We start from the raw sequence: 12,442 nt of genomic DNA, 5'->3' as shown, positions 1-12,442 counted from the left end.
AAATGTTGTTGATCCCTCTAGCTGAGCTCCACACATTTGTCTGGTCCTTTCATTCGTCTCTCATCTGTTCATTCACTTAGATTATTGCTGCTCCATTAAATGCACTGTAATACTCTGTTCCCCTCCCATGATATTATACAGAACTACTGTTGTCACAATGTCCGCCTCGGCTGCAACTATTCATGTCACATTCTGCCTCTCTTTCCCACCTTTCAGCCTCATTTCCATCTATAAAAACCGTCATTCTCTATCTGTCTACCAGATTCTCCTTTCACCCCAGATCCTGCCAATCATCAGGATCATATTGTATATGCATGCAACCTCCTCCATTTTACGTAGCCTTGATTCAGTGTACCACGCATCTCTACATTTTATTACAAATGCAAAGTCCCTTACTCATCACTGCATTCTTTATTATTTGGTGGGTTGGATGTCACTTACCATTCGCAGACAACAGCATTAATATATTTTTATCTATAAAGCAATAATGGGCAAACCTCCAGCCTACCTCTGCACCCTTCTGTGTGTCAGTTGTGGTAGTTACCAGCTACGTTCCTCCAGGTGGTTGCATTTAAATGTACCCCGGGTTTTAACAGATCTTGGGAAAACTGCATTTTCCTACCATGCACCTTGGACATGGAGCAATCTTCAAAAAGATCTAAGATTAGAAACACTTATACCCATCAATGAATTTAAGGGCATCATAATGTGGTGACAGAGACATGTGCTTGTTTTTCTTGAGAGGCCACTATGTTTGAATAGTTGTTGTTTAATTGTCGATTTATATGTTGTATTTATTGCATTTTAATGTGTTTTGATTACCTGCTACCTTGGCCAATTTCTTGTGTTTATTTGAACAGATCCACTGTTCCTCTGCCAGTTTGTCAAAGATGCCATGTGCTTTATGCTTAACTGAGATCAGAGGCTGGAAACCAGTGACCTTCCTGTACAATATATAGTTGAAAACATACCAAATTAGATACTAAAATAAAAGTATTTGATATTCTGTGCAACATATTTAAAACATCTTTTGATTCCGACAAAATACCATTTATAAATCAAATACCAAATTCTCCAAAGCAAGGACCTAAGGATGCCTTTGAATTACACAAGGATCAGCTTAATGAGCACAGTCTGTAACAGGGATACTCAAGTTGCTTTGCCCGGGGGCCACTTTTGAAAAATGACAGGAGAGCAGCTATTAAATAAACATTAAAAATATTTATCAGTATATATACAATAAATGAATTGCCTGTTTTCAACCTTTCAAGATTTGTTGTCCTCACTCATATTTGTCAGAAGGCAAATCCAGTCGCAGCAGCCCCACACAGTTCAGGTGTACAGTGGCAGATTTGAAGACATTTGGGCTTTGGCCCAGACCTCTGCTGGGGCGGTAGTCACCCGGCACTTTTTTTTTTTAAGGAACAAACTTTATTTTTATGCTTGTTTAAGCACTCTGACACCTTATTTACATTCAAAGCACAAAATAATTTCCCAGTGTAAATCTGTTTATTCTCATTGTGAATTACAAAATGGTTGGTGGGCCACCCAGCACCCTATGGTGGGCCAGATTTGGCCACTTAATGTTTATGTTTACATAGTTTTGCATTGCAGTCCTTGTTTTTACCTGCATTTCTATTTCTATGTAAAACAAGAGTCAAATTCCATGTATGTATACACACATTTTGCTTATAAAGCTGATTCTCATTATATGACAATCAACATTGTGTTAAACATACATCATAAAAGTACAGCTTCATGATGTCAAAGTTTGCTGACTAAATGCATCTGTTCCAATTAAACTCTGAAAAGACTATTTTTATGCAGCACGTATGTATGATGGCTGGGAGTGTAGCAGTAGCAGCGCTGGGTAAAGGTTGAACATTGACAGAAAAAGCACAGCAGATTCTGAAGCCGCAGAGAGGAGAGAGGGCTGTTCTGCTCTGTCATTCAGTAAGTGTGAGGTCTGTTCAGGGGTTTCGGTAATGGAGTGTGTGTGTGTGTGTGTGTGTGTGTGTGTGTGTGTGTGAGTGTGTGTATTCTGTCCTGTAATTTTCTCTCTTTATGTCCTGTTGTTCTTCTGGACCAACACTGTGATTGGCTTGGAGCTGCTGTGTTTAGGCCTGATTGGCTGGATGTTTACACCTCTGAGGGAGGTTAATTGCTAATTAACTGGGGGGGTGGGAGCCGGGAGTTGATTGATTGGACTACTAATTATAAGATTATGTTTTAGTTTATGTGCATGTGTGTGGTGGGAGGTGGGTTGTTTCACATCACTACACCCTTACGCCAAAGTTTCAGTCCTGCAGCAGAAATGGAATCTAAAAATCCACCAAAAAAGAACAATGAAGAGCAATGCTACCATAAATAATGATGCCAGTTAAAGGCAAGCCTAAAACAGCAGTGTGACATTTGGTGGAGGAGTCCTGACCTTCTCCACAGTGGGCTGTGGTTGGTCTGATCCAGAGACCTCAAGCCGTCAGCTGTAAGGCTCTAGCTCTGTGGGCTGACATAGACACTAACCTGACCACACTGTTACCACACCCTGAAAAACCAGTGGTCCTCCACACAAGGGTTCTCTGCTGAGGGTAAAGGCAATGTGCTGGGTTAGTTTACAAGGAACTGTTACATTCCTGCTGGAATAATCAAATTACATAAGAGTTTTTGGATCTACTGACAGGACAACATAATTTACCAGCATCATTCAGTCACTGTAACAAAAAAATATGAGCATTGTCTGATCTGCCACTATTGGTTAAAGTTAGATTTAGACATTTGGTTTTGTACCTGGTTAAGGTTAGTGAAAGGTTAAGGTTAGGTTTGGGTTAAATTAACTATCGTTAAGTTCAGGGAGAATGGGTCATTGTGGTTCGATTAAAGAGACCCAAAAAATTTTTTTTTTTCTCTTAACTGTAGTGATATTTATCTATCTAGATTGATGACCAAATGCCATTTAGTTCCATTATTTTCTAGAGAAGACAGACATCTCTACGGCTGATATCTCCAACACCCGGCAACTCAGACCAAAACAATCTAGACTGATAAATAGCACTACGGGCAAGAGGGAAAATATGTATTTTTGATCTTGGAGTTAACTGTCCTTTAAAGGAATAATTAGTGTAAAAAAGTGTAAAGACCGGCAGGAGTGACTTCCCAGAGTCTGAGGCATGAGGTTGCCAGGCAACCAGCGGAGATGTAGCAGAGAACTGGCTGGAAACTGCTGATTATTAAGAAATAGTTTCAGCACATCACTTTGCCTTAAAGAAAACTGTCATTTTTACATTTCTGATTGTGTGTGTACACAAAAAGATGCAACATGTTAATCAGTCTGCATTTCAAAGCAAGATACCGACCCCCAAATTGCTCCCGATGATGCTTTCATCGGTGTCAGTGTGTTAAAAAGTGAGTAGCAGGTGGCACCTTGTGTAGTAGCCTCAGCCACCAGTGTATGAATGTGTGTGTGAATGGGTAAATGTGACTCATAGTGTAAAAAGCGCTTTGAGTGGTCGGATGACTAGGAAGGCCCTGTACAAATGCAGGTCCATTTTTACACACACTGATTCATATCTATTTTTTTAGCTCGCTCTCAAAAAGAAGCATAATTTCCAAAAAACTTGAAGTATTCCTTTAAGCTTTTTTTTTTTTGTTAAACTTTGAATGTTATCACTTGATTGAATGGGCGTTATCAGTGGCTATCAGCCTCATAGATGTGGACTGGAAGGGTCACGCTACACCTTCTAGTGGGTTCAGAAGGCTGTTATCAGATTCATTAGGTTTCATGATGTGACGTGACATGACGTGACGTGACGTGACGTGACGTGACGTGAATTATAATGTGTCAGCGTTGACTTTTAGTTTCACACGGGACACCAACAGCAGTCTCCTGGGTAAAAGTCCTTGGTTTGTTTAACCCATCCACCATCCTGAATTGATCACTCTTTATACTCTTTATTCACTCTTTATACTATGTCATCTGATTTTCTCCTTTGTTTCCATCATAATTATTACAGCCACTAGATGTCACTGACTAACAATATACACAAGCATTTTATGGGCTGATAACGGCCTTCTGAACCTACTTGTAGGGCATCATAAAGAATGTGGTGATGCTGTAAAAGAGCTTAATGCTCAGTCAGTTTTCCCTGAATAAACAGTGGTTGATAATATCTATCAGGCTCATAACCACTGATAACACTTGTTCAATGGAGTGTTAAAATTCGAAGCAGGTGACGATCTCGGATTGCGAGTAGTGGTAGTGCATAGAGTAGTAGACTGATAAAAAGGGAAATCTAAATTTGAGTGTGTTCCTGACTGTGTATTACTGGAAAAAGCTCTGCTTATTCAGAGCACCTCATGTTTTCTTTAAGGGTTCACAACAGCACCATAAAGGGTTCTTCAATGGTCCAAAGTCACAGAAGTACGCAAGGTCCCCTGTGGAACCCTTTTGGTTCAGAGGGTGTGAGGAAGATGGAAGGAGGGAAAGAGCGCAAGTGAGGGACAAACTGAGAAAGGTCATTGTCATTATTTTAAAACGGGCACTGAGTCACAGACAGACAGACAGACAGACAGACAGACAGACAGACCATGTCATGATAAAAACAGGTTTGACCTTATTTGTGTTTTAACCATATATGATCAAACTCTTATTTTACCAGCCACAGGAGTCCCCATGAGAAACATTTGATGTATATGTGTGTGTGTGTGTGTGTGTGTGTGTGTGTGTGCCCGTGTGTGTCTACTACTTCCTAATCCGCCTCTTTGGAGTGACGGCCCACTCAGTGGAATCAAGCGAGGGGGTGGCTGTCTGGTTTGGTTTGGTTGGTTGGTGGTTGGTGCTTTTGTCCACTTTGAATAAGATAGAGAGACTGGAGCTTGATTGGACTTTTTAAACTGGGAGTCCCTGTGTAAAGACACTTTTGGACAGGTGCTGGGACATTGGGATCTAATCAGGACTCAAGACTCAAGACTCAAGCGCAGAGCGGGGATGATCAGAGGAGCCCTAATTAACAGAAGCAGTATGTCTTTTGCTTGAACTGAAACAATTCAGGTGACTTTTATTTTAGCTGCGGCATGAAGCTTTGATTGCAACTGTTGTGTAAAGAGGATTTACTGGAGGCTGTGGGAGACAGGTGGACCACAGCTTAGGTGCACGAAGGCAGAACTGCTAGAAGTGGGCCACATGATGGACTGGGACTTGTATAAAAGTCTCTACCTGGAAGTGTTTTGACTCAGTGGGAGTCCAGCAGGACTGAGAGGAGAAACGGAGCCGGATCAGGCAACAGATGGCTCTGTAATTCAAAGGTATGTTTTAGGTTGTGTAGCCTTTGTGGTTAAAACTGCTCTGAGTGAATAACTTGTTGTCGGAGTTTGTAAGACTGGATTAATGTGTCCAACCAGGAGCACAGACGCATCTTAAAATGTTCACTCACATAACAGTCTATGTAAATTCATTTTATTTGACTGGAAGTATGACATGAGAGACCTTCATTTTTTGAGGCTGGAGGGAAAATGCACCTCTAAAGAGCATTTGCTTTGTGTAAGGAATCAGAGACAAACTACAACTGGGATCTACAGGGACTGCGATCTACCGGGTTTGGGATCTACAGGGACTGGGACTGAACTCACACAGGACAGAGACTGATTCTGTCCAACAAACTTGAGAAAGGCACAGAAATACCAAGAGAAGGAGTAAAAAAGCAGGAAAATCACAACACCGTACTGGTATCTCTTGGATTTACCACAAATCCTGTTTTTCTCCTCCAAAAGTCATCTTCGTTTGACACTTTGACGGCTCCAGTCTGTTGTCATGGCGATGTCAGCCACACCAGGAGGCTGCGGAGAGGCAGACAGCTCGGTGAAGTGGCAACTGTGCTATGATGTCACTGCCAAGACATGGTGGATGGTGAGTTTGACTTCTGACTCTTGAAGTATTTGGGGATCTTACTCTTTTCTCTGGTTATCTGCTAAAACTGATTGTACTGGAATAGTTTTGATCAGATTTATGTTTACAGACCCTAACAAGAATAGTGACGCACTGGACTGCAGGTATTTATGGATGTTAACACCATGTGTGGATTTTAAGGCAATGGGCCCCTGGGCACAGATGTGCAAAGGGCACCACCACCTCTCCTACACAGGAGCAAGACAAATAGACTTTGTGCTTTGTAGTCGTTAGGCATCATTTTGTTGTTTTGTATCTCTTTGTGGTCATTTTGTGTCTCCTTGTGGTTGTTTTGTGTCATTTCTCTTTTACGTGATTTTGTGTTGCTCTTTGTTTTGTGCCTTTTTGTGGCCATTTGTGTCTCTTTGCAGCTGTTTTTGATCTTCTTGTGGTTATTTTGTGTCTCTTTGCAGTTCATTTGCATCTCTGTGTGGTATTTTTGTGTCTTCGTGGTCATTTTCAGTCTCTTCCTGGTTGGTATGTCCTAATTTGACGTTTGACAAGTGAAGGTCAGGGGGGTCCTGACACTTGGGCCCCTGGGTCTGTGCCTGGTAGGCTCGTTCAGTAATCCATCAATGTTTAACACTGAATGAAATGTTTTCTTGTACTTACAGTCACACTAAGAGTCAACAGCAGCTCTGTGTCTGTTGTCTGCCTCTCGCCACCACTGAGATGCGTCAGATTGCTTTATTTGCACACGTTTGACAGCTGGGTTGTTTGTACAGCTACTAAAGTTTATTACAGCTTTGTTTTTATGTCCGCAGCTCTGACCATCTTTTCTATCTGAGGTAAAAACACTGTACTCACTGAGCTAAATGCTGAGGGAACACTGGTTAGTCAAAGTTATTTGGATGAGAAATGCCAATTAACTCTTGCTTCAGCTTTGACCCACTGTACTTAAAGTAATTGTGCACACAGTTTTCCTCCGCAGTGAGGGATTATTAGCGATATTTTAGGTGACCTCCAACTAAAGTGGTTTAGATAGTCAACTGTTGGCTTATTTATACTTTTTGCTCATATGTCTTGCCCCATTTAACCTTATTTTTAGCAATCACATGAAATGAAACCAATGAACCAAACTACAAATTGAAACCATAGTTGTAATTAAGTGTTGTTGTTGTTGTTGCTGTTTTTTAAAGAAGGTAAATGGTTGCTTACACAGTAGCCATATGCTGTTATACTGTGTCCGTCTGCCCTCTAATGCATATTGGCAAAGGTATTAAGAGGGTAAGCATCCCCAAAATGGTCATCAACATATTTTTATTACTGGGCTTGCTGCTGGTTATGGAATATTCAACAAAGGTTATTTTAATGAGAAAGTGAGAGACAGGGAGCAAGTTAGAAAAACAGCTGAGACAGAAGCCTTGAGTTTTGACTGAGGGAAACAGAACCAACAAGTATGGCTACTCAGTGCTTATAAAATAATAACAAACCTGAATGAAATATGAAACCTAAAATTGCACTACAGCTCAATTACTTCTTCACTTCACGCCCTGATAATCCTGATGATAATGGTAAATGGACCTGCATTTGTATAGCGCCTTTCTAGTCATCACACCACTCAAAGTGCTTTTTACACTACGAGTCACATTCACCCATTCACACACACATTCATACACTGGTGGCCTGAGGCTACCATACAAGGTACTACTTAGTTTTTAACACACTCACACACGGATGGAAGCATCATCGGGAGCAATTTGGGGTTCAGTATCTTGCTCAAGGATATTTCGACATGTAGACTGGAGGAGCCGTGGATCGATCTTTCGATTGGTGGATGACCCGCTCTACCTCTGAGCCACAGCTGCCCGTGATGCAAATCCAGGTCTACCATGTGGTTTTGTGATAATCACACATTATTATTGTAATATTCAACTGGGCCTCAACAAAAAGTTATGACTAAATTTTTAACTGACTATATCAGTATGTTGTGCTCTACCCTAAAAAATGTAATTTAATTTAATGCAATTTAAAAAACCTTCACGAGGAACCTATTTGCCCCAGTTCACGCAGAGGCATTTTAAGTGTGTGAAACATTACATTATCTTCATTATCTTACATTATTTCCCATTTAAATGGATATGTTATTGGTACTTTGATGTAGTCTTAAAAAGCTTGAAATTAATTCTTGAATCATTTTGTTAGTAAATATTTCACGAGTAATAGTTGGTTGTCAATTGTTATTTAATATTAGTAAATAAAAGTAAACATTTATGTAGTGATAGGAGTGATAACACAGGTTATAGAGGCTACTGTGCATAGGCTCCATTATACATTCCGAATGAGACAGATCTAGTTAAGTTTAGGAACTCTACAGTGAACTTAATTAATTATTTGAAATTTTAACTTATTTTAAGTCATACCAGTGTTTTATAATTTATTTTATTGTATGTTACATAATTTATGTGTCTACTCGGGAGCCAAAGTAACGAAATCTTGTTTAATATGTGCACCGATGGTGTATTTGTTGAATGACAATAAAGCAAGTCTAAGTCTAAGTCGAATTAACATCACAACATTTCATATTTAATTTTCTACTATAACTTACATTTCTCAGTCATAAGTGACTTTGTCTAATTTTATGTATACAGGCCTACTCAACAGTGACTATGATTCTTCTCGGGATAATATTATAGGGGCTGCTGTTCGTAGTAGTGTACAATAAATGATGAGCCTATAGGAAATAACAGGAAATGAGGAGTTTGGTATTTTTAACCCTCTCTGTATCGTAGCTGTATGTTGCTTTTATTTGGTTTTGTGTTTAATTATTGTGTGTACTTGTGTAGACTTCGATTATTTCAGTGATTGTTACATACTGAACTGTGTAGTGTTGGTTGTGCTGCACAGCTACAGAGCTGTTACTGCAGAGATCTTTTCTTTTTCTTCATTTATTCTGTCTGTGAGATGACAGCAAGGCCATAATCACTCTGGTATTTATTGTTCAGTTTTGTTGCAAACTAAAGGCCCAGTACCTCCTTATAACTCCAGTCACATCCAGTTTAGGTTTAAACAACTCACTGGGTGGCAAGTGATGTGTAGGAGGGCAGCAGGCAGTAATGATCTTTATAATTAAGGGGAGAGAGGAGGGGGTCACAGAGAGAGGGCCGCATATACTCCCAGGGAACAAGCCTCTCATTACCAGCATAAAGCAGCACTGACCCAAATACACATTCCTTTATATCTGCTATGTCTTGCAGCTTTTAAGAGCCGATACATGGGAAAAGTTACTTTTAACAGTAATTTTGAACTATTTACCAACAAAATGACATGAAAAAAGAGAAGTAGAACTATAAGCAAACAATCCCATGAATGAGTTTGAAAGGTTATGACTCTTGGCCTGGACCCAACTGACCCTTTGCTAAGCCCCGCCCTCTTCTGATAGTCTGTGAAGCTGTTTGAGTTAGCATGGAGACCACACTCTACTGTACTGAACTGCACTACCTAAAGAAAAATTATCACGTTTTGCGAAAAACAAGGAAAAGCAATTTCAGAGAGACAGTCTGTGTTTGAAGGCTATATCCATGGATATATCCATGAGTCAAACTGACTCAGCAGCGAAAACTGGGTTAAAAAGACAAAGATAGTTAGAAGCTAAAGCCTAACTATAAACTACAGATGAAGGTGTAAAAGTAAACCACCACATCACTGGCAACTGAGACAGAAGACAATGAATAGAAAGAGAAACTTTTCCAATATTCAACCACTTTTGTGTCATCGCAGTGTATGCAGATGAACAGTGTTTGGCTTCCATCTGTGTCGACAGCGGCCAGACCTCCGCTGCAGGGCCTCCGCTGGTGAACGGGTGGGGAGCCCCAGGGGAAGCCAAGCACCATTTATTGGCACAGACTGCGATGACACACAGCTGGTTGAATGTCAGCAAAGTTTTCCTGCTTCCCCTCACTGGTTCCTGTGTAGCAGGGTCGGTCTTCATTCACTGTTATAATCATTAAAAAGCAAAAGTAATATGTGAATGCATTCAGTAGGCTATATTTTCAGTAGCTAGCTAGTTAACCATACACTTTCCAGGGTTTGATTGGGTTTCGGAATGGGGAACCTCTCAAGGTAATGAGTACTGTAAATACACAATGTGCCCTAGGCACAGCATTTAGCTCAATATCCACAAAACCAGCCTGAAAATAAATTAAATCTGAAACTATTGCATTTGAGTCTATGGAGCACAGCCATGATGCTGTCAGACCCTTGTCAGAGCTGACCAATGCTATGCTATGATTGGACAGTATGTGTTTGAGGGGTGTGGGTTAGCGAAGGGTCAATAGTGCTCAACTGTGATTTCTCAAGATTCCCCGGGCTTGAAATGGTTCAGATTTGCTCCGATTTCCTGGTGTTTTTTTTTTTTTTTGTTTCAGGGGTTTTTTAGTGTCAAAGTCTGTAGCATGGTAGCTAATTCTAACTATGGAAATCTGTTACTCTTTTATATATTGAAAAAGAATAAGACCAAATGTGAAAAAGAATATGTACATTTTTATTATGACTCTTTACTCCACTTTTCTTCCTGTTGCAAAAGCAGAAACACTCTCTCATCTGTTCTGCCTCTCTCAGGATAAAAATCAAACTGTTCGTCTTAGCACCACTCTTAGCGTTGCATTTGTTTTAGGGTTTGTTTGCTTTTGTTTTTGCATCCTTTCTGTCAGTGTATTTGTGTTGGCTTTCTGCGGCACATTTTTTCATTTGCAGTGTGTCTCAGTTGTATTTGTTCTGGAATTTTGTATGTGTTGCATCACTTGATGCAAATGTTCTGGGTCACTGGAACACGTTCGTCCTTGTCGGTCACAGTACATTCTGGTGTTACATGTGTATCTGATTTGACCAATTTCATTTCAGCAAGTTTGGATTCGAGACTTTTACAGTGGCCACACCTACACCTCTGGAGACTTGCTGGCCTCTGCCCCTTTTGAGTGATGGGGCCACAGCTTTGTGTGTCGGCCATATGCAAGACCAGGCATGGTCAGGTACTTTGGCAATCAGGTGGCAGGTGAAGGTGGGGGCCATGGCATGCTGACTCTACACAGCCAAATCAAAGCCATCCTTCTTGTTTCATGGGCCAACCATAGTATTTTCCCATAGGACTGGAACAATTACCAGTTTATTTGAGATCAGCCTCTGAAAGTTGATGATGTAGCAAATGTTTTATGTTGAAAATTTATGTCTTCGTTTTTAATTTCATGTTGTGTCAACGCTGTGGTTAACGTGTGGTTAGGTTTAAGCACAAAAACCACTTGGTTAGGGTTAGGAAAAGCTCCTATTCGGGCTTAAAATACCCAGTTTTTTCACCACAAGCACGACTGGAAATGTCCTGAAGCATCGTTAAAAATACCTGGTTCTGTTGTTCATTGGTCTCAGAACAGTGGTCTGCTGCTTGGAAGCCATCTTGCCTGGTGTCACCTTAATCAACATCCCCACCTGAGAAACTCCACTGATATATAGGTAATCTGAACTATGTCAGTTTAGAGATGCTGATATGATGAATGTACAAATGTAACATATCACTAGATTGCAGAAATGTACAATGCAATCTTTTTATTCTGTCCCCTGGGCTGAGATAGATGAGAGACAGATGATATATGAGAGACGTAGATCCTGCTGCCTTTAAAAAGGCTTACTGTTGTGGAAGACATCAGGTCAGCGGGCTGTTTGCTGGGAGTAAAGTGGCTACAGGCCAATTCATCAGATTTGGTTGTAGGCATGTAAAGAAGGCCATTGGCTGATGATCAGAGAGGTTCATGGTAGACACACGTCAGAGTATTGCTGATGTGCCAGGCCACTCTTTAGTTTTAACATCTGAAAGATCAGTGTAGCTACAAACTCAACGGATGTGACCAGGTTTCCTTGTTCTGGTTGGAATATGAGCAAAAGGAAGTTTTTCAGTTGCTCTAAAGTAGCAACATTCAGCCTATAAGTAAACAGAGAGAAAATGCTGCAGATCTCAGGTGTTGAAAGACCTCTAGAGAACATTAGTGAGTGCCAGTTGTAACCTCATGGGTTCAAGCCTTGTTTATGTTGTTATATCAATGATCCTGGAGAGTGCCTCAAAAATGTCTTCTTCTTGTGTTAGTTAATCTGTAGAAGTCACAGAGGATCTGAAGTTTGAGTGGAAGCCATTTGTGCTCAGCCCTCTGACTGCCCCCTCTTAATCCTCTCAACAGCTCCCATTTCTGAAGGGAGGCTTTTTGCTTGCTGTTTCTGTGTTAAGAGCATCAGCAACACCAACAGTGTACTTCAGTCAGTATTTTAAGTCAGTTACCAAGGAGTTGAGGCAGTGTTTGCATAGACAACAGTGGTGGAAGAAGTATTCAGATCATTTTCTTCAGTAAAAACTGCAATATCACATCATATCATCACGTCATCAGCATCATATTTTCAGCCCACTTTTGTGATCGGTGAAACAACCACTATGACTGAATCTATCAGATAAATACAGTAAAAAAAACTCAAGTGCAAGTTAACTCAGAGAGAAGCAGACAGAGGGGTCTACAATATATG

This window comes from Epinephelus lanceolatus, chromosome 6 (genome assembly GCF_041903045.1).
Source record: "Epinephelus lanceolatus isolate andai-2023 chromosome 6, ASM4190304v1, whole genome shotgun sequence".
Taxonomy (NCBI): Eukaryota; Metazoa; Chordata; class Actinopteri; order Perciformes; family Serranidae; genus Epinephelus; species Epinephelus lanceolatus.
The sequence above is the reverse complement of the archived record's forward strand: the minus strand, read 5'-3'. Positions refer to the sequence as shown.